This window comes from Ochlerotatus camptorhynchus, unplaced genomic scaffold (genome assembly GCF_037179485.1).
Source record: "Ochlerotatus camptorhynchus isolate MF236.1 unplaced genomic scaffold, CSIRO-AGI_Acam_v1.1 ptg000313l, whole genome shotgun sequence".
Taxonomy (NCBI): Eukaryota; Metazoa; Arthropoda; class Insecta; order Diptera; family Culicidae; genus Ochlerotatus; species Ochlerotatus camptorhynchus.
In genome coordinates this window covers 447,684-468,646 of record NW_027040801.1, presented here as the reverse complement: position 1 = coordinate 468,646, position 20,963 = coordinate 447,684, and the positions used below count along the sequence as shown (strand labels likewise).

Here is a 20,963-nt window from a genome sequence, read left to right as displayed (position 1 = left end):
GCTTCGTTTTCTTCCTCATCTGCGCCTTGGTAGCATCGCAAAAGTTTCGTTCTTGGCAAAATGCATAAGCACACCAGATATGATGCAGCAGCAGCTGCCAGCTGTATCATGCAAAGTTTTGCCCTGCCAGCAATTTCGCTTCGCCTTTTGTCATTCCACTGCTCCACTCAGCTCTTTGCTCTTCAAATTGGGGACTCTGGGGTAGTGCGTCGATCGATATTTAGAGCAGTAGGTCGTCAGCGCAAATTGGTGCGACATGCTGCTCCCTCTGCTTCCACCCGGATCCGGCAGCAATTGACGGTGGGGTTTTTTGGAAACGGAACAAAACTCCCATCGACGATGACTGCCCTCCCACTGATTCGCAACAATCAATTACATATTCCCACAGCCTCACGCAAAAATGACTGTGATTATCATTCAATTAGATCCGACCACGAGGGATGGATGAAAAGGTGCAATGTGTGAGGAGTGTGTCCTGCAAGCTGATCGAATCCTTCGTAGAAAGTCTACCACCGTACAGGTCCTTTTGTAGTTCAAAAATGTCCGACTCCTCCAGAAGACCTCACCACGACCCCAATTTTGTTCACCCAAGGATAACTTTCCGAACCACTTACACTTCTCCCGATACATCCGCGTGAGAAAAACCCCCTCGCCCTGATCGGCCAAACCCACCGGGTATAATTTTCACAGGGATTAACCACCCTTTCTCTTTACACCCCCCCCCCCCCTCCGCACCTTGTAATGAACATCGTTTGTACTGCCAGTCGGTAGTCGCTCCATCGATCAATAATTATAACCAACAACCGGAGCGCGAATATGGGCTCGTAGGGGGAATGGGTAAGTGCCTGCAGTCAGACAACGACGACGACGACGACGTGTGTAAGTACCGGCTCGGGACAGTTGACGCATATTTTTACATCAAATTTACATAAGTGAAGCGCATCAAACTCCCGCCAGGCCCGTGTAGGACGACGGCGGTGACGATGATGATGGTGATTGAAAGTGCTTTATGCGTTTTCGTATCTAGGTAGGTCGGTCGGTTGGATGGAATGATGCGCGATTGTAAGCTGTTGGTCCTGGCCGAGGCGGAGGAGGAGGACGATGACGACGACGACGACGACGAGAAGGATCGGATGTCAGTCCGAACGAACCCAGAGTGTGTTTGTTTTTCGTCTGACTGTCCGTCCGGTTTCGTTCTGAAAGGGGTGACAAGTTCACTAGAATGTGGCTGCTGACAGGTGTCATTGTGCGCGAGGTGATAGCTATATGGGATTGTCACGACGATCGGAGGGGGGAAAAAAGTGCATTAGAGGTGCCTTGGGTAATGAGCTGATGGAATGTACGATTGTTCCTCTAATCGAATCAATTTATTCATTGTTATGAACAAGTGCACTACGACGGTGATTGGGACAGTTACAGCGGGGAAGAAGTTTTCCAGGTGTACGTCCAGTGCTGCCTACTGGCCATTTCGGCTAATTGGCCCATTCAGACAATCGTCATTATGATTTATACAATCTCCACTCGATACAATCGTTTTAGAAACTGTTCATCAAAGCCTACCGACGGTTGTAGGACAAAAAGGTCGAATGGAAAAATGGTCTAACGGACGGACGAACAAAAGACGAATGGACAAAAGGTTGAAATGATCTTTTGTCCTTCGACCTTTATTCCTTCGACCTTTTATCGTTAGACTTTTTGTCTTTCGACCTTTTCTCATAGATTCCTCAAGAAAGCTGCTAGAAACTATGGATTTAGTTCCTAGGATATCTAATTCTTAATACAGCTCAAACAATGTTTATAGAATTTCAAGCTAGTTTGAACATGTTTAAGGAAATTTTAAGAATATTAAAAAAAAAACTCTGAGTAGTTTTCCAGGATATTTGGATGAAATTCGCAATGAAATTCCACGGAGAATTTCATGAAATATATTTAAAAAAAAACTCCATAAGATCCTCTCTAGGCCATTTTGAGAAGAATTCCTAGGATAATCTGAGAATAATTCTCATTAAATTCTGAGTTAGTATTTAAGAAAATGTTGGAATCATACTATTCTAAATTTTAAATGGCAAACTAAAAAAATCCCGAGGAATATTCTAAGCAAATCATTAGGAAATCTTTGGAGAGAAATTAGAACTTTTTTTTTAATTATTAAGATATACGAAGATAAATGTAGAGCAAATTTTTTTGGAGTTTTCTGGCTCTGCACCAAATTCCATGACTGTTATGCAGAAAATGTCTAGTGAACATCGGACAGAACTATACGATAGTTAATAAGAATCCTAAATTTAAAAGTAAATCTGAGGAAATCATTGACACATTTGAAATGATGCAATTATCTCATTCAATGATGCTTCAAAGAAATAAATTAGTAATTTCAAAAATTCCGCACACAGAAATTCAAGATCCAGGATTTACTTAAAATCGGAAAAATCCTTGCTTGACGTACATTCGATATCGTAGAAATGGGTAAATTTTCTTAATTCTGTGACGTGAAAAGTTTTCAACGTTAGAAAATAATACAAATACAGTTGGAGATGCTTAATAGTTCCGTTATAGCACAACTGTGTGAAAATTGTACATAGAAAGTAGAAAGCGAGCAAAGGACAATTTTGAGGAAGATAAGAATCAGATCGAGCATTCCCTTTACCAAACTCATCCGTTGATGAGGGGTGGCAAGGGGTTTGTGTCCCCCGACATTACTATTTGTTTTCGACTCCTGGTTAATCCTCGATTCTCCCAGTTTTCCCGGTTCAGGTTATTGTCATAGATTCGGCCTTGTCTTCACCAAGTCTCCGAAACATCTAAACTACAATAAATGCAGAATTCTGTTCAAGTTTTGAAGTGTAGCATTTGAAGTTCCTTTGATTTCCCTGAAATTTCTAGAATGTATGGTAAACCATCCAAACATGTCAGACAGCTCCAAATCATCAAAAGTTGTATACGCACTTGTTTTGACCTCTTGAAACTTGTCCGACGTTTGTTTCAATATATTGTGGAGCTGCAGAATATAGATGAAAATTCATCCGAATGTATTTAAATGCTGAAGTGGATCCTTAGAATCGATCAAAATCACTTGCACCCCTGCTTCCAAGTTTGGTTAGAAGATTACAACTCTGGAGAGCATTTTGTGTGGTCGTTGGGGGGCGTGTGGTTCTGAATATGGCGATGAGTGTGCAAAATGTTACGCAATTGCATCCTCCCTATTCACACACGCCCGATGATCGGAGGCGAATGCCACTTCGACTTGTTTCGTCTACTAACGACTCTCTGCTGACAGTGTTGGGGAAGCAGCAATTTTTAAGTTATTTCGACGCTCTTGGATAATGCTTGACATTTACCACTTTTCAATAGTTTCTTGTTGAAAATACAGTCAGAAACATTGCTGTCGATGCATAGAAATATTTCTGATCGATTGATGATAAAATTATTGAAATTGGTCCAGCGGCAGCTTAGGTAGTAAAGTTCAAAATCTTTCATAATTTCGTAACATGTTCCATTTTCAGTTTTCACAAAGTGTACCCCCATATAGAAATTACAGACGTAGTCCTACGTAAAAAAATCGTTCATATAACCATAAACTCTACCTGTGGGCAAAATTTAATAAAATTACGAGACCTTTCGGCCCAAACCTGTCCGAAAATATAAAAAAAATCCCTTCCTTCAGGGAACTTAAATCGAAAAAAAGAAGATCTTTCTTCAGAAAAAAAGAATTAAAGAAGTTAGTTAAGACAATATTTGGAAAGCTTTAGCAGAGATATTCGAGTGAAAAACAGTACGCTATTAAGACAAAACCGAAAATTCGATGTTTTGTGGTTTTTTGAGTCCAACTGTATGCCATGGTGATTTAAAAAAATATTTTTGCATGTGAATTTTCTTTGAAAAATTAGAAAAAAAAAATGATTTTTAAAGATTTTTTATATCTTTTCCAATACTTTTCGAAAAATCAAAACGTTATTATATTTTCCTGAGTGATAAATAATCCCTTAACGGAAAGCTTACCGCCCCGAAGAAAAAACATTTATATTTTTCTAAAAATATTGGTTAAAGACATCGAAATTCTGAAAACCTAATTTTTTTCCTATTCTGCCAAAGGAAAAATTTCATGTTAAACCAAGTCATCATGGCAAACGATTTGACTCTTAAAACCACAACAATCGGCCTTTCGGTTTTGTTTAGAGTGCCACTTTTTTTCATGATGAGATGGATAACATCAGAACATGCCATAAATTTTCGTTTTTAAGTGGTAGGCTGCCACGGAAACATTTTTTTTTAATTTTAATTGTAATTTATCCAAAAATAGGTATTAGTTCGGAAAAGTTTAGGAACCTTTAGAGAAGTTTAGGAAGAGCTAGCGTGAAGTTCAGAAATTTTCAGAGGTTTGTAGGACGAAAGGTCGCAGGACAAAAGATCGAATTACAACAAGTCCAATGGACAAATGGTCGAATGGACAAGAGGTCGAATGGAGTAAGTAAATCAAGCTTAGACTTTGAGTGACCTAAGTGAAACTCTATTTTTTCATAATATTTATTTGGTAGGCTTAATGTCTTTTGGAGCAAAACGGTGCCGAGGAACTAATATTTTTTGTTCAATACAATTATTTCCTTCTTGATTTTTTTTTCACCAATCTATTTTTCTGCTCTATCAATCTCCTTATCTTCTTCATCGCTTCGTTTGCCAGACCTGCCCAATGTGCTGCCGTCAGTTTGAGTTCCGGTCTCAGGGGTCGCCAAGTCCATTTTTACCACATCCTGTAAGCTTTACCATAAAACCGAGATGAACTAGCTAAAAAGCCTTAAAAAAAATTCCTTTGAAACGAGCACTTCATTGACAGATACGTTAAAACTATTGAACAATCCTGCTGAAGCTGCTCGAAAGTTATTGTTAAATCTTTATAACATGATCAGTTATTTGACAGATTATACCAACTAGACACTCCAGCTTGAACCGCTCGAAAGTTCTTTCATCCTTTTGTCCAATCCAAAATTTGTCCATTTTTCCCTTTAAATTCCATTTGTCCATTTTAAATTTTTGTCCATTCAATCGTTTCCCCTTCGACCTTGTGTCGATTGATCTTTTGTCCTTTGACATTTTTTTCATTGAATCCTTCATAGAGAAAACTTCAGAGAGAAGTTCAGGAAGCTTCAGAGAGAAGTTCAGGAAATTTCAGAGAGGAGTTCAGGTAGCTTCAGCGAAAAGTTCAGGATTTTTCAGGGAGAAGTTCAGGAAACTGTAGAGAGAAGTTCAGGAAACTTCATAGATAAGTTCAGGAAACTTCAGAGAGAAATTCAGGAAACTTCAGACAGAAGTTCAGGAAACATCAGAAAGAAGTTCAGGAAATTTCAGAGAGAAGTTCAGAAAACATCAGAGAGCAGTTCAGGAAACTTCATAGAGAAGTTCAAGAAATCTCAGAGAGGAGTTCATGAAACTTCATAGATAAGTTCAGAAAACTTCAGAGAGAAGTTCAGGAAACATCAGAAAGGAGTTCACGAAACTTCAGAGAGAAGTTCAGGAAACTTCAGAGAGAAGTTCAGGAAATATCAGAGAGGAGGTGAGGAAACTTCAGAGAGAAGTTCAAGCAACTTCATAAATAAGTTCAGGAAACTTCATAGAGAAGATCGGGAAACTTCAGAGAGAAGCTCAGGAAACTTCAGAGAGAAGTTCAGGAAACATCAGAGAGAAGTTCAGGAAACTTTAGAGATAAGTTCAAGAAATCTCAAAGACGAGTTCAGGAAACTTCATAGATAAGTTCAGGAAACTTCAGAGAGAAATTCAGGAAACTTCAGACAGAAGTTCAGGAAACATCAGAAAGAAGTTCAGGAAATTTCAGAGAGAAGTTCAGAAAACATCAGAGAGCAGTTCAGGAAACTTCATAGAGAAGTTCAAGAAATCTCAGAGAGGAGTTCATGAAACTTCATAGATAAGTTCAGAAAACTTCAGAGAGAAGTTCAGGAAATGTCAGAGAGAAGTTCACGAAAGTTCAGAGAGAAGTTCAGAAAATTTCAGAGAGGAGTTCAGAAAGCTTTAGAAAAGAGTTCAGGAAACTTCAGAAAGTAGTTCACGAAACTTCAGAGAGAAGTTCAGGAAACTTCATAGAGGAGTCCAGGAAGCTTCAGCGAAAAGTTCAGGATTTTTCAAAGAGAAGTTCACGAAACTTCAGAGAGAAGTTCAGGAAACTTCAGAAATAAGTTCAGGAAACTTTAGAAAGGAGTCCAGGAAATTTCAGAGAGGACTCCAGGAAACTTCAAAGAGAAGTTCAGGAAAGTTGACTCGACACACATAAGTAAATAATTCCGTTGCACACCAGAAAGTATGGCTTGCTAAGTACTGCTGTCAGCAGTGATGGAAGTTTTTCGGGTCACGTTCGGGTGTAAAGTAAAAATCTTGAACCCAATCTCACCCCAGGTTGGTAAGATTTGCAGCTGGTGAGTTTTGTTAGCTTGTTGATTTTTGTCATTGGATGGATTTAAGTTTTTGATATTTTGCAACACTGATGTAAAATATTGAACACGTTCCTCAGCCTGCAAATGTTTAAAGTAGCGGTCAAGGCATGTGAAAACATTTCGTCGATCTCGTTGAAGAATTTTTTTCTTAATAGAACCTGGCATCCCTGACCATAAACGTGATGCCAAATGATCAATTCCAATATTCCACCGCACGTGTGTTAATTACAATCATCACTTAGGGAAATCCAACGCATCCGGAATCTTCGCAGGTTCCGATTCCGGTTCCCTTCCCTCAACTTGTAAAACCCTGAGCCGATGATTATTCCATCCAATTAACTTCCCTCCAATCCCAAAGCCCCGCCCGACCGCGGCAACCGCGATGGCGGTGACGGTTCGCTCTTTGATTGGAATCCAAACCTGTCCCAATCAGGAACTAGAGCTATCGGAGCACATATTCCCAATCATATTTCCCCACCACGAACACGATTCGGGACGTTCACCGGGATTTCTGCCGACGAAATACGCGCTCGGACGGCTTTGAGCGCGTGAGATATTAATTTCAGATAAACCGCTCCGCCGGTTGCGGCGCGGCAGTGAAGTGAATTAAAATTGAGCGAAATCGATTATCTGTAATCCGCCCGGACGCCCGGACAATACTTGCCTGGCTGGCTGACTTCTCCGGCAAACGCGGTGGCTTCTCCGGAAGCGTCGTCGGCGTCGTCAACTGTCCGCACAGGAGGAGATTGTCGATTCCCGTCCCCGTACTGCGATGCGTGGGTGGGTGGGTCCGGTTGGTTAGTTGGTCGCTCGATTGGCGTGGGTGGTTTAATTAAAAGTGAAACGGATAAGAAGCGGAAAAACTATCGCAGCGGCCCGACTCACGCCCGCACCAACTTCAATTATTAATGCACCGACTTTAATTTCATACACATGTACACAGCGGTGGATGCGGAGGGGGGGGTCTACCTAGACAGGTTTTTCGTTTGAACCCGGTGGCATGGTTCGCTGCTTCAATTAACTTTGGCGTAAATGTTCCTAAACCGCAGCCCGTCGTCGCCGTCAGTTGGTAAGTAACGGATAAGTTCAGCAAACGGAGGGCGGTAGGCTGTTTTCATCCACGAGAAATTGAACATTGACTTTGTTCTTCATCCGACATAACCTACAAACCGCACCGCAGTGATCACTCCCGGGAAATGTCAAACAGCTTCAAACGAATCGGAACATCCCTACTGGCATTCGTCCACCTTCCCACAGTTGTTAATATTTCAGTTCCTTTCCACTTCCAGGGAAAAACCCTCACCACTTGCACGCACTTGCACTAATTTCCGATGCACCACCGGCAGTGCTGATGATGGCCTCTGGTGGCCCCCTCGTCGGACAAACTGGGGCAGATATACTTCTATTAATTTTTAAACACTTTTACGCAGGAAAAACTGACCGCGCGCGTACGTACGGATCGATTCCCGATCGATGACTATCGGAGATGTCAACGTTTTTTTGTTTTGATTGTCGCGAATGTCGTGCATGTGTTTGTGTGTGTATGTGGGTTTCGCTTTCGTTCGATTGCAGCGCGCCAATTTGACTGTGTAACGAAAGTAAATGCGGCGTACAAAAGAAAGGGATCGTTGCCAGAAGGGTGTTGATGACCCGCGGGTGTTCCCGCGCAGCAGCAACAGCGGTTCGTTCAAAGGTTTTGCCTATAGCTCGGATGGCCAAATTTAGAGACGCGTCCTGAGTGTGAACTGAACTACGTAAGTGCCGCCTCCCCTTCCCGAACCGTTTTCTGTTTGGGTGCGCGTAGTTTAACCTTGAAATAGATGCATTCAAGTTCAGTTCAATTGTATAACTGTACTACTTAAGGACGTAAAGAGTTGATGAACTGACGGCAAATTTAAACTAGAATCATACGTTGAATGTGTGTACGAGCTTCAGTATGACGAATGTTCTTCTATTGCCACTTTTCATGCAATGATTTGCTAGGCAAACATATCGTCGGAAGCTATTATTGTTTGTGTTATTTTGAAGTGCATCAATAACCAATTTAAGGAAATAATTTCTCTCAGTGTCAATGACGGATATTACCTTTTCTAATAGTAGCATGCGAAGAGGAAGTGAATTATTGATCTTCTATTCGGGGCTTCGTGATCCATACCTGAAAACAATAAGAAGAAAGGGCGGTTAGTAATTTGCACTTGATTTTTACCGTGCTTAGTCAACACTGGATGTGGTCAGGTCATTTGATCAACTTGAATCAATCGAGATTTTTATACAGTATTTATTTGCACACTAGCACCACCATGTGAGACAACTTTGAACTATAATGGAACGTTCTGGACTGGAACGTTCTACTCGGTCAGGATCAGAAGGCATCACACAATCTAATAACGCTCTGGGATTACATCCAATTGAGATGACGTCTTCAGCAAAGTTCCTTGACATAATTAGTTAGTTAGTTTGAGTTTGGTGGATAAAAATAGTTTTACAACTACGACGACGACAACAGCGAGTTTGTAACTTACCATTTGTCTAGAATATAACACTTTTACCCGCCACCTCCACATGAGCTTCATGTCAGCTATCTGTCACTGTTTGTAAGAATATCTAATAGCAATTACGTTTGTTGTAATACTTCCTTCAACGAAAACAAATTTTCTTGCATTGCCATGGTCATTTGGGAGGAGGTTCGCGTCCAGTGCTTTCCCCAAGAACCGTTCACGACCACCAGCTACCGCCCGCCGGGTAAAGCAGGTGCATAAGAACGCCTATCAATGGTTGTTGGGTTCTGCCCTGACCGGCGATTTGCGACCTCTGTGCACCTGAACTCCGATTCTTACCTCCACGCGGTGCCCGGTTATAGCCAACTCTAAGTAGCCCGTGATTATCGCTACCTGGGGATGCTTATCGGCTGGGTGCTGGTTGCGACTTGGCCGTCCTGAATGAACTTTTTCCACCTCTTCAAGGTGGTTCGTTTAAAAGGACGTTAATAAATGGAAGCATCAGCTACCGCCCGTCCAGTCTTGGGCGTATCCAGCGAGGCATCCTTCAGTTTGCTCACAATCTCCGACACTGGCGAGAGACCAGCAGACGAGCACTTTTGCAAGCCGTAAATTTGCTGATTCACGGCAACGTCGGCCACCGAATCACCACACATTATCAGCACTTTCCCCGGCTAATTTGCCAACCGGACCGTGTTCAAACTCGCACACGGTGAACCGGCCTCCCGGGAGGCAATGAAAATCACAAGCATACTTACACACCGCTGGTTACAAAAAAACACCGTGAAAAGAAACGGACCTAATAAACGTCACTCTCGCGAAAACAAACAGATGTTCCAGGTAATTTTAAGAGGTGTTTCAAGAAAATTGTAAGCGGCGCCGGTGGTGTAGTGGCAAGCGTGATTACCTCTCACCCCAGCAGGCCTGGGTTCAATCCCAGTTGGCGTCGCCGGGATGTTCTGAGGCATAACATCTCTGATCACGCCTTCCTTCGGATGGGAAGTAAAGCCGTTGGTCCCCGGTTCATGAGTTTATGGGTCGATAGGTAGGGTCCAGGTGTGGGAGCTGCCTCCCTGGCGTCGGTAGCATTGGTGTTCCACACGGAAAACAAGATCGACGGAAAACAAATCAAGGAAAAAATAATTGTAAAGAGAACTAAATTCTAAAATCCAAGGTAGTGCTGAATCCAAAGAATTCTAATGCAAATGAGGAGGAGTTTCAGCAGCCTAATGGAGTTAGGAGGAGAATTCAAAGTGAATTAAACCTACGAAAAACTAAATGAGGATATGAATACAATCTTGACAACAAGTCTTAAATGATCACCTAAGGCTGAAAATAGTTCAAATGTTAAACAATCAATAGAAGAATTCTGAGGAGAGCTCTAAGATCGATAATTTTATTCTAAAAATAGCTATGTAGAATTGCAGAACTTCAACCTAGTTTCAAGGTAATTTCTAAGAGAATTCATAAAATTTTAAAGATATTTTCAGAGAGGGTTTCAAATAGTTGAATTCACAGGGAACTTCGAACATATTTCCAAAGATAGTCGGAGTAGCTTACCAGGATATTCTGAAGAAATTTACAAGTGAATTCTAAGAAAATTCCGAGAGATTCTCTTAAGGGAATTTTGAGAGCATTGTAAGCATTGCATTTCTGAAGTAAATTCCCAGGACGTTCGGGGAGAATACTTTCTAAATTCAAAAGGGCAAACCAAGAGTTTTATGAAAAAATATTTCAAAAGAATTTTAAAGATGCACGGCGAATGAGAACGACCCAAATTTGAGTTTAGTTCACTCATAATCGCAAAAAGTGCAGGAACTCAGCGATGAGTAAAATTTGTCTCATGGTTTCCTGTGGAAAACCTAAAAAATCTGCCGGAAAATGAGGAAATGGACGAAAATTTTATTCAGTCTCGGAGTAGTACCAATAGACTGAGTGAATCCAATCTTTACTTTTCTCAAATTCGGGAATTTTTCCCTGGAAAATCCTGGAAAAACCTAGGAAAACATGAGGCAAATTACCTCATCGCTGAGTTCCTGCACTTTTGGCGATTATGAGTGAACTAAACTCAAATTTGGGTCGTTCTCATTCGCCGTGTAATTATGGAGAGAAATTGGAGCAAAGTCTGACTAAAAGTAAATTGGTACGCCCCTCGCGCGCCGCTAGCACGCCTCTAGTGTTTTGAATCGAAAATCTTTGACAGTGGTTTGTTTACACTTCTATAGAGAACAACGGGTGCAAGTTTGATCAAAGTAGTCGATCGCGTTCAGAAATAACGTCAAATGGAACTCGAAAGAAGAAAAAATATTGAAAATTCGGCTTGGTTCGGTTCCAAGATGGCTAAAGTGCTGAAGATGCCGAAAACAACAGTTTGTAGAGTGCTCAAAACCTACAAGGAAACCCTGAGTGTGGAAAGCAATCAGTGGACCTACGAAAAACTGGAACCATGGATCGTCAGCTGCGCAACAAGGTGTTGAGCTGCGTTAAAGCCAACCTCGGTCTTTCGATCCAAGATGAGGCCAGAAGGTACAACGTCAACTTTCAAACGGTGCGGAACATCCTTGCCAGGGAAGGATACAAGTCGTACTAAGCCAGTAAACATCCGGACCGGTACATGAAGCAGAATTCCGTGGCCAAAAAGCGTGCAAGGCTATTGTACGACCGCTTCACTATTATCGATGACGAAACATACGTCAAACTCGATTTTAAGCAGCTTCCTAGTCAACAGTTTTCCATCGCGACTGGCCGTGGAGATGTGCCGGGAAGATTCAAGTTCATGTTTGCCGACAAGTTCGCGAAGAAGGCCATGATTTGGCAAGTGATTTGCAGTTGTGGATTGAAAACGGAACCATCTGTCACATCCTCGACGATGACATCCCAAGTTTACATCCTAGAATGCTTGATAAAGCGTGTATTGCCGTTCATCCGCTAGCATAGGGGCAAAGTCATCTTTTGGCTCGATTTGGCCAGCTGCCGCTACTCCAAGGTGGTTCTGGAGTGGTATGCTGTCAACAAGATCGATTTTGTCTCCAAGCTAATGAATCCTCCGAATTACTCGGAATTTCGAGCACTCGAAAAATACTGGGCAATTTCAAAGCAGGGACTTCGACGAAGCGGTGGGGCAGTCGAGGACATCTAGCAAATGCGGGAAAAATGGATGAAATGCGCTGATTCCGTGTCCGTTTCCACTGTGCAGGCGCTGATGGGCTCCATCAAGAGGAGGGTTCGAGATTTTATTCTAACTGGAGAAATGTAACCATCTTATGCTGTAACTTTGAAGTTTTAATAAAAGTGAATTTCAAGAGTTCGCTGGAGGAAATTCCTAAAGTGTTCTGCACAGAACTCGGAAGATGTTATGGAGACTTTTTCTTAGGAATACCGGAGTATTTTAGAATGATCCTAAGGAAACTGAGATAGAGGGAAAGTCATATGCGAATAGCCGTTCAAGGTTCTCAAATTAGCAAACATATTCAAAATGCCGGACATTGGGCATCTTAAATCTTTCGAAATTGCAAATTTAACAAAATGACTCGTATCTGAGGCGTAGACATTGCTTGGGATCCTCACTGGTATCATTTTGGATAGTTGTCATGATCATGAAATTAACTAATTGGACGTTGCTGATATTTTGAGATCTTAATAAGATTTAAACTTTAGTATCACTTTGTTTGGAATCTTGAGCTGGACAAAATTTTCAGAATTTTTAAAAAAGTATTGGAGCTGTTGGACTTATAATTTTAATTAATAGATTATTACAGATTTAAAAAATGGTGGTGCGACACATCTAAATCTCAATTTAAGATGGCCGAAAAATCTCACACTGGCAAATAAATCTACGGAAAATCCTATTTCATCTTTTGCTCTAATTCCATCTACTTGCATCACTCTTCACCTTTTTGCAGGAAATCTTCAAAATCTTCATCAATCTTCTTTCTATCTAACAACAGTAAAGCAGTTTTTCTCGGATGCTTAAGATTCCCGGTTTAGTCCCGGTTCAGTGGCTATCCGGTGTTTGTTTTAATGTTCATAGTTTGTTTTATTTGTCTAGGCTCATTCGCAGTAGCTTCACGGAGCCGGAATTATTTTCTTCAAACAAAATTACCTAAATCTAAATTTTGTAGAGTGAAGAGCGTGATTAGGGGTAACAATTGATAAACAGGAGAATGGATGGTTATGGACTAAGAACACAACGTTTGGAGATGCACTTTGGAAGTGTTTGGACAAGTGCTGAGGATCTCTAATAAAGCGAACAGACGACTGACGACAACACTGTAAAGCAACGCAAAAGACGAACTATGGTGGAACACCGATGGGGAGCTGACGCTTCAGTTTGGAGGAACACAAGACATGATACTACTAAATCCTCAAATCAATCCGCTTCAGAAACACGTCCGTAAAAGTTATCTATACGAGATCCAATCTACTCACCGGATGGCGGAAGAGTTTTATGAGAGAAGTTTGTCCTGATGTTGAGCTCTCAGTTTTGAATCTTGCTTGCTTCGTTGCATTAGTTCCCGCCCACAGAGGCCCGCAAGATTTACCCTCCTTCTTGGTTTGGACTATTTTCGGCAACACGATAGATAGGTGGCGTTGCTAGCAATTAGCAACAAGATGCCCCGCCACACAGGCCAAAACAACAACGGACTCAATTTTTGGCAAACTAACTCGCACATCCCGCCGGTTCATGCAATGCAATGTGTTTACTCAGCTGTACAGCGCTGAGTGTCGGTCCTGTAAATTTAGATTGTATGAAATCCCGATCAAAGTCCCCGCCCCTCCCGAAAGAGTCCATATGAGTGAGCGGGGCGCGTTTAACTAATGAAGCGATAAATTCAATCATCTTTCGAAAAAAAAAATAAATAAAAAAAGTACATTTTCAACACCTTCCTTTTGCGTTGTAATTCGCCGTTCCAGGACGGCGAAGACGACGACGATCAGGACATTATCGTTGAGCTTCGCACTTTTCGAACCGGAATGGTGCAAGAAGTGGAAAAGAAGAACTCCACGCTGCTGCTCCGAGAAGATCGGAGTCTGACTGAGACTGAGTGAGAGCCGGTCGTCGGCAGGTGGACAGACAGGTGGTCCGTCGGATCGAAGAGGAGCGTGGCAAAAAATTGGTCGTAAAATCGAATGTTGAATGTGATTGGAGGAGTGCAATCGGTTTGGTCGCTACCGTAATTTCCTTGCTTATTATGGCTTATGGGATGAGGTGCGAGCAGGGTGATTACCGCAGAAATTATGGGACATTTTATTATGGTGTTGATCGTCGGTGTAATGGATGCTGCTCATCGATGAAGGTAATTGAAAGCCTTTTAGATTTTAAGCGATCGACCTCCAGTACGATAAAGCTCATAAATTCCCCGTTCTAAAACCCCTCGCACGCGTAAGGTGCATCGAAAACCGGTCCAACCGGTGACAGTGTGAGTCGTGATTCCCAAATTTCCGGCTCGCAATCCACATGGATCATTATTATCATCCAAAGCAATAACAACAACAACAACAACAACAACAACGATGACGACGATGGAGGTTATATAACAACATCAAACTGCCCATCATTGAGCTCTGTGAGTTCCGTAAACCGACGACCACTACGGGAACGATGCAGGCAAATGTGCAGCCGCACAGAAAACGACAAAACAAGAACTCGCTCCCCAACTCGACTCAGTCTCGTTAAAGAGAACTAACACACTGACACAGTTTTCCGCCTCCCCTCGCCTTCCCCCGTTGCATTCTAGGTACGGGCTGACATCAGCCCCCCGGACCACGCCGCAGAGGGCTGATGATGCACATGTGTTCCTTCGCAGCATCCCCCGCTTCCTCGCCTCCTTTAAGCCCGGCGCACACGATGCAAACGCATAAAAATAAACGCTGACGTCCCCGCTTTGCATGTCCCGTCACCCCAATGACTGAGCACTACGGCGCAATTTGGCGGTGGTGGTGGTGGATGAATAAGCGAGCCAGTTGCGACGGGGCTAAAAAAAAAGGAAGAACGCAAATGCAGCGCGACGCGACCTTGGCAATGATCGCGAAACTCGCGCTCTCTCACCATCCATCGTCGCGCATATTTCAGTCGAGTCGCGGCGCGAATAAATGCGTTTTGTGTTCATCATCGCACCGCATACTGCTGAGGCTGCCAAGTCGGACCAGATCAGCGGGCAACAGCAAGAAGCATGTGCATCGAGTTCCCACACGTTGGTGTGCGTTGCCAATTTGGCATGTGATTTGGATGGTTAGGAAAATGTGATCGTTGGATTTCTAGCGGAAGGGTTGCAATCGAAGATCGGTAGTTTAACAATTTTTTGAATTGAAATTTTTCAAGATTTAAAAAAAAAAATTAAGCCGAATGCCATTTGGCCGAATTGAGTGAGATAAATGATTTCCCGTAGAGTCAACCAAAATGAGAACGTGAGCATTAGAAATCTCAAACTGGGGAGAACATGTAAGACTCTGGAGCGTAGAACATTAGAACAGGTATTTTCCAGATATTGTGAATGAATTTCAAGGTTTTAAGGATACACTTCAAACTGGTTGCATCACCTTCATTATACCGCGATTAGTTGAGAACAGTCTTCAAAGCGCATCCTTTTGCTATAAGATGCAATAAATCATGTTTTGAAACGATCTTGTAGATCATGCATGATTGGTTCAAATCCATGCTTTTGACGTAGGATTACGTCTTTTGGCAACATAACTAGGGTGCAATTTAAAAAAAAACAAAATCGACCGCGTTACGAAAAGTGGTCAGGTTTTGACCACTTATAACACTGTCAATAGCGGATGGATTTGAATTCTAGACGAACCAATCGATTCGAAATTATACTACGAAATTGACCAATTTATCAATTTTAAATACATCACTATTGAAAATTTCACAAATATGTAACTGATGCAATGGTGATCATAATTATCACCGATTGGCTGCAAACAGCGCTTTCCCTAACACAGATTTCAGAATCGAATTCCATCCGGTCTCGCCGAACGGTGCTCATTCAATCGTCATCAGCAGCAGCAGCAGTGCTTTCAGCGCGTGGCGTTGAACATTGTTCTCCAGTACACAACAAAAGGCTCCCTGCAAGCAGCTAGTTATCAAGGCTGCCCTCAAGGGTCCTCGATTCACCGAAGAAGGAGGAAAAAGCTGCACCGCTACTGATCGGATTCAGTTGCTCGTCGTGAGCTGCTGTGGGCCATCTATGCCAAGCACGTCACCCTCATTCCAAGCAACATACAACTCGCCAGCCTCATACGTGTTGAATACCCTTATGGCTCAGCATTACTCAACCATCACGATAAAACGGTTATTTTAATGACCAGTGGAATTATTGTTGTTTAAGAGTTAATTTTCATTGAACGTTTTTGGTCTAATGCGTAACAGTATTGAAGTGGTACATAATCATTCTCGCAATGACCGAATACCAGAAGCACTTCGAATTAAAGCAAGGTTATCTCCAGGATGCTACAAAAAGGCAAAAAAATCTCGAGTTTATCCTCCAATCAATATTTGATTTTTTTTATTATCCATTGAATAAACCAAAAAATTACGTGCGTTTTGTGCATGAAAATGCGTAATTTTGTCATCAGAAAACGAGGCGTTTCCTTGATGGGAAAAAGTGGATTCCCAAACACAGTCACCGAATATTGATACTGAGCACGTTATCCTACGTCAAATCCACGGTCAACCTCTTACTTTTTTCAATCTCAGCAAGCATGATTCACTCTAGAGAGGAAAGAGCGGACTGGCTGGTTTTGAGCCAAACGAACTGTCACAGCCAGAGCCAATCGAGCAGCGCCTATCTTGATTGCATTGGCAGTGTTGCTAGAAACCATTCAGCCACAGGTTGCCAAGGCAGTTTTGGTTTCAATCCACTCCTCTCTTATACTAGACCCTCTCTAGTTCACTTCATGGATTCAGTCAAGGATTCAATCCTTCACAAACTAGAATTGTTCTAAACCTTAGGAAGCACAGAATATGCATTTGCATTTCCAGAGAAATAAATTTTACTAAAAGTAGCGGTAGCGGCGCCGGTGGTGTAGTGGTAATTGTGATTACCTCTCACTCCTGCAGGCCTGGATTCAATCCCAGTCGGCGCCACCGGGATGTTCTGAGGCATAACATCTCTTATAACTTCGGAAGGGAAGTGGAAGTTGGTCTCCGGTTCATGAGTTGATGGAGCGATAGGTAGGAGTAAGGAAGGAATGAACAAACAGACATAACTCTCACAATCACATTCTTCGCAAATAAGGTTTTAGTTGGGAATGTACTCGCATTTGGCATGGTGGCGCCACTGAAGCGTTTAGCAAGTCACTACATTTCGAACTTATCAGTGATGCCAGTTATTTTTCAGGTCAATTTAGTAGATGTCAACTCTTGAGAATCCCACTGAAAACGTATACAGTAATGACCCGATTGTGTCAGCCCCCTTTTCGAAAACCTTGTCTAATGTTCTACGAAACACATGTGCTTTTTCAGTGATCTTATCGTACCAAATTATACTTTCAACAAATTGTATATTTTAAATAAAAAGAAATTTCTCATACGTCAGTGCGATTGGAAGCAAGGCGTCACAATGTCAGCTTCAATCGACAAAATCGATGCGACGAAGAGACTACTAGCTTTCTTTTTTTCTGTTCAAGTCGAACAACTTCGTAGTCTTATAGAACTTCTGTTGGCGTCTACAAACACATTTTCAATCGCTAGGGCTTTCTTTCGAGCGAAAGAGAGGACTTTGATAGTTTCGTCTTTGATGAAACACATCAACAGCGGTTTCATGACGTATATGATGGAAAATAAAAATATATATTTAAAGCATTTCTCACGTGAAAACACATGAAGATTACACGTAGTATGTTTAACTTATCTTCCATCCACATATTTATCTAAAAAAAAAGTAACGAAAACGGAACGTAACGCATATTTATCAAATCGAAAGAGCGGTGACAGCGTTTCGGTGAAAGGGAAATTGAAAGCCATAATGAGGTTTCGTTTCATCTCGATAATCGACGTTACTTTCATTGAAAACCCACAGCCAGCCTTCCGTTCTCAGCGTGCTTCTCTTTCATTTTCATTTCGTGCTGATAGGGGGCTGTTCATTAACTACGTAGACAGTTTTTTGGGATTCTTGAACCCCCCCCCCCTCCCCTGAGTAGACGATTTTCCATAGAAAAAAATTTAAATTTGTATGGGCCGTGGATGATTACCACCCCCCCCCCTCCCCTAAACTGTCTACGTAGTTTATGAACAGCCCCTAGTCCAGGTAGGTAGAATAGAAATGATGCGTTGAATGAAAGAGATAAAGCTCGAGTTCATTTTAGAGCTACGAAAATGTAGAGCCCTGTTTGTTGGAAAATATAAAATCTGCCATTTTGATGTTTATTTTTAATGATATTCAAAATGGCCGAATTTTAGCTCAAAAAGTCCTGGAGTTAAGATCTTGATGTCCGTTTTCAACACACCATCGGAGCTCTGAAAAACTAAATGATGACATACGCTTCTTTGATGGTTGCAATAAGATATTCAATGCTCTCCAAACCATTCTGGAGCTAAGATCTTGAAGTTATATAAGCTTAATAAAACTTCAGCAATGTCCTGAAAATCCTTATGAGTCCAAGAAGTTCACAACAGCCATTTGACAACACACACGTCATGGAATGCTATCAATAAGTTATTGTTGCTCTCCAAAGTTATTCTGGAGGTCAGATTTGGAATATCTACAGGCTCGATACAACCTTGAACAATGTACTGAAAGTTTGTATGAGTTCATGAAGTTCAGAAGAGCCTCCTATCAACATGCATATTTATCATCGAATGGTTTCAATATTATATTTAATGCTCTCCAAAATATTCTGGAGTTAAGATCTTGAAGATCTACAGACTCAATGAGGTTTAATACTGAAAGTCTTTATAAGTTCTCCTTGCCCAGGAAATTTCAAGAAAATGTCCAACCCGAAAGATTTGCTCGACCGGACTGGGAATCAAACCTGCCGTCTCCGTGCCTGTCACTGACATGCATATCCTAATTTTCCGGGAAATCTTCAGTTCTTGTAGTAGTAGAGTACCGAACAGGACAAAAAAGTCTTCTATATTGTCAAATAGTCATAAAAATATCATATTAGCCTTCGAAATGCCTAAAGGACCTATAATTCACTGAGCATAAGAGACTCTAAAGTTTAGACAGCCAAAAAGAACATAAAAGGCAAACATCAGACTTTGAAAACAAAAAGACTTGCAGCAGACCAAAATAGACTTGACATGTCGAAATGCCTAAAAACCTGACGTGTAAATTTTGAAAAGAGAATATGAAGTTCCACAAGTTTGATGTTTGAGAGTTATGAATGTAAAGCTTTTCAAAGCAGTTAAATTTAACAAATAATATGGTCTATATGCGAAAGGATGATCAACCCTACCAGCTCTTTTTGTAAACGGACAAAGTAACACATCCAAGCACTTATTATCATACCTTTGGAGAATGCTGCACATCGAGTACTACACAGTATGTAAAAAACCTCTAAACATGAAAGTTTGAACATGATTATCCCGCAGCCGTAGAAGTAATCGTCAAGCAGCACTACGTCGACGATATGCTTCTAAGCGTCGAACAGGTCTCCCGTGGTACTAGAGGCACTGAACGAGTCAACGGCAGTGGAGAAAAGCCTTGGTGATGAAAATACGATCGAAAAGATTCTTGACATGCGGTGGGGCACTTCTTCAGATCACTTCACGTTCAAGATATCCACGCGTATAGACGAGCTGCTTTTGTCAGGACGCCGTCGGCCAACCAAACGGGAGGTACTACGGACTCTTACGATGATTTTCGACCGGTTAGGACTCATCGGTCACTTCCTAATAATCCTCAAGACACCTATCCAGGAATCGGCTGGGCCGACTTGATCAACGATTTGCATTTCGAAAAGTGGTCATCATGGTGTGCATCTCTTTTTGGAATAACAACACTTCAGATCCCTCGATACTATCGAACATTGACCACTACAACCGAAGACAATGACATCCAGCTACATACATTTGTCGATGCAAGCGAAACTGGCTTCGCTGCAGTGGTATACCTGAGGTTCCAAGAGCCAACCATGATCGAATGTGCACTAGTTGGATCCAAGACAAGAGTTTCGCCTCTCAAGTTTTTATCCATCACTCGCTCCGAGCTTCAAGCTGCTATCATTGGCGTTCGACTAGCAGAAACAATTATACAATCGCTATCGAGCAAGGTGAAGCAACGGTTTTTTATTGGACAGATTCCAAGGATGTACTCTGTTGGTTGAACTCCAATCACCGTCGCTATAGCCAGTTTGTGGCCTTTCGAGTTAGCGAGATTCTCGAAACGTCGATGGATCGCTGCAACGTCAAGAGCTGCGAGATGCCGAGTGCAGCCGGCACAGAACGCCGTCTACGCTGATAAGATCACTATCCTTTCTAGAAACCGACACACGGAGAATCCAGACAAGTCTATCCCTAGAAATAGTCCACTGTTCCATCAGTGCGCTTTTTTGGGCGTCAGCTCGAATGATTCTTTTATCTTCTCCCGCCGGTTTTTCCAATTTTCTCGGAACTTCAAGGATGCTATCAGATTGTTATTGCGGATCCACTCTAGCTGCAGGAACATTTAAGAAGTTTTGAAGCTTCAGAAAAGTCCAGACTCAGGTGTAAGTTTCGATAAATTAATGACAGTTTCATTAACTTCTGTTAAAATTCGAAAACCCGGACATTTCAGAAAAGTCCAGCGACTCCAGTGAACTTAAGGAAACGACATAAATATTTTGGAAACTTCAAAAGTTCAAAAGAACTTCAGGAAAATTTAATGGCTAATTTTAGTGAAGCTCAGAGAACATCAGGACAGATTAATGAATTTCAATGAAATTGCCGAAATTATAAAGGAGTGCCGAGAAACTCAGGAAATTTCCGAAAACTTCAGCAATGTTCTGAGGGGCTCATGCAAATTTAGGAAACGTAAGGGAAGTTACATGAGCATTCGATCATTGTGAGTACATTTTATGGGAAGTTCTATGCTCTTTA

At 41.8% G+C, this 20,963-nt stretch overlaps 1 protein-coding gene across 12 annotated transcripts in view; it reads right to left on the bottom strand.

Moving 5' to 3' along the window:
* mamo (maternal gene required for meiosis) overlaps nucleotides 1–20,963 on the bottom strand; it is a 530,597-nt gene that overhangs the window by 336,646 nt on the left and 172,988 nt on the right. Inside the window, exon 3 of one of the 12 annotated variants that reach the window (XM_065229301.1) lies at nucleotides 7,105–8,595. The exons of the other annotated variants lie outside the window; for them this stretch is intronic. The gene's annotated coding sequence lies outside the window, so the exon portion shown is untranslated. The remainder of the gene's footprint in view (nucleotides 1–7,104; nucleotides 8,596–20,963) is intronic. 12 annotated transcript variants of the gene reach the window in all.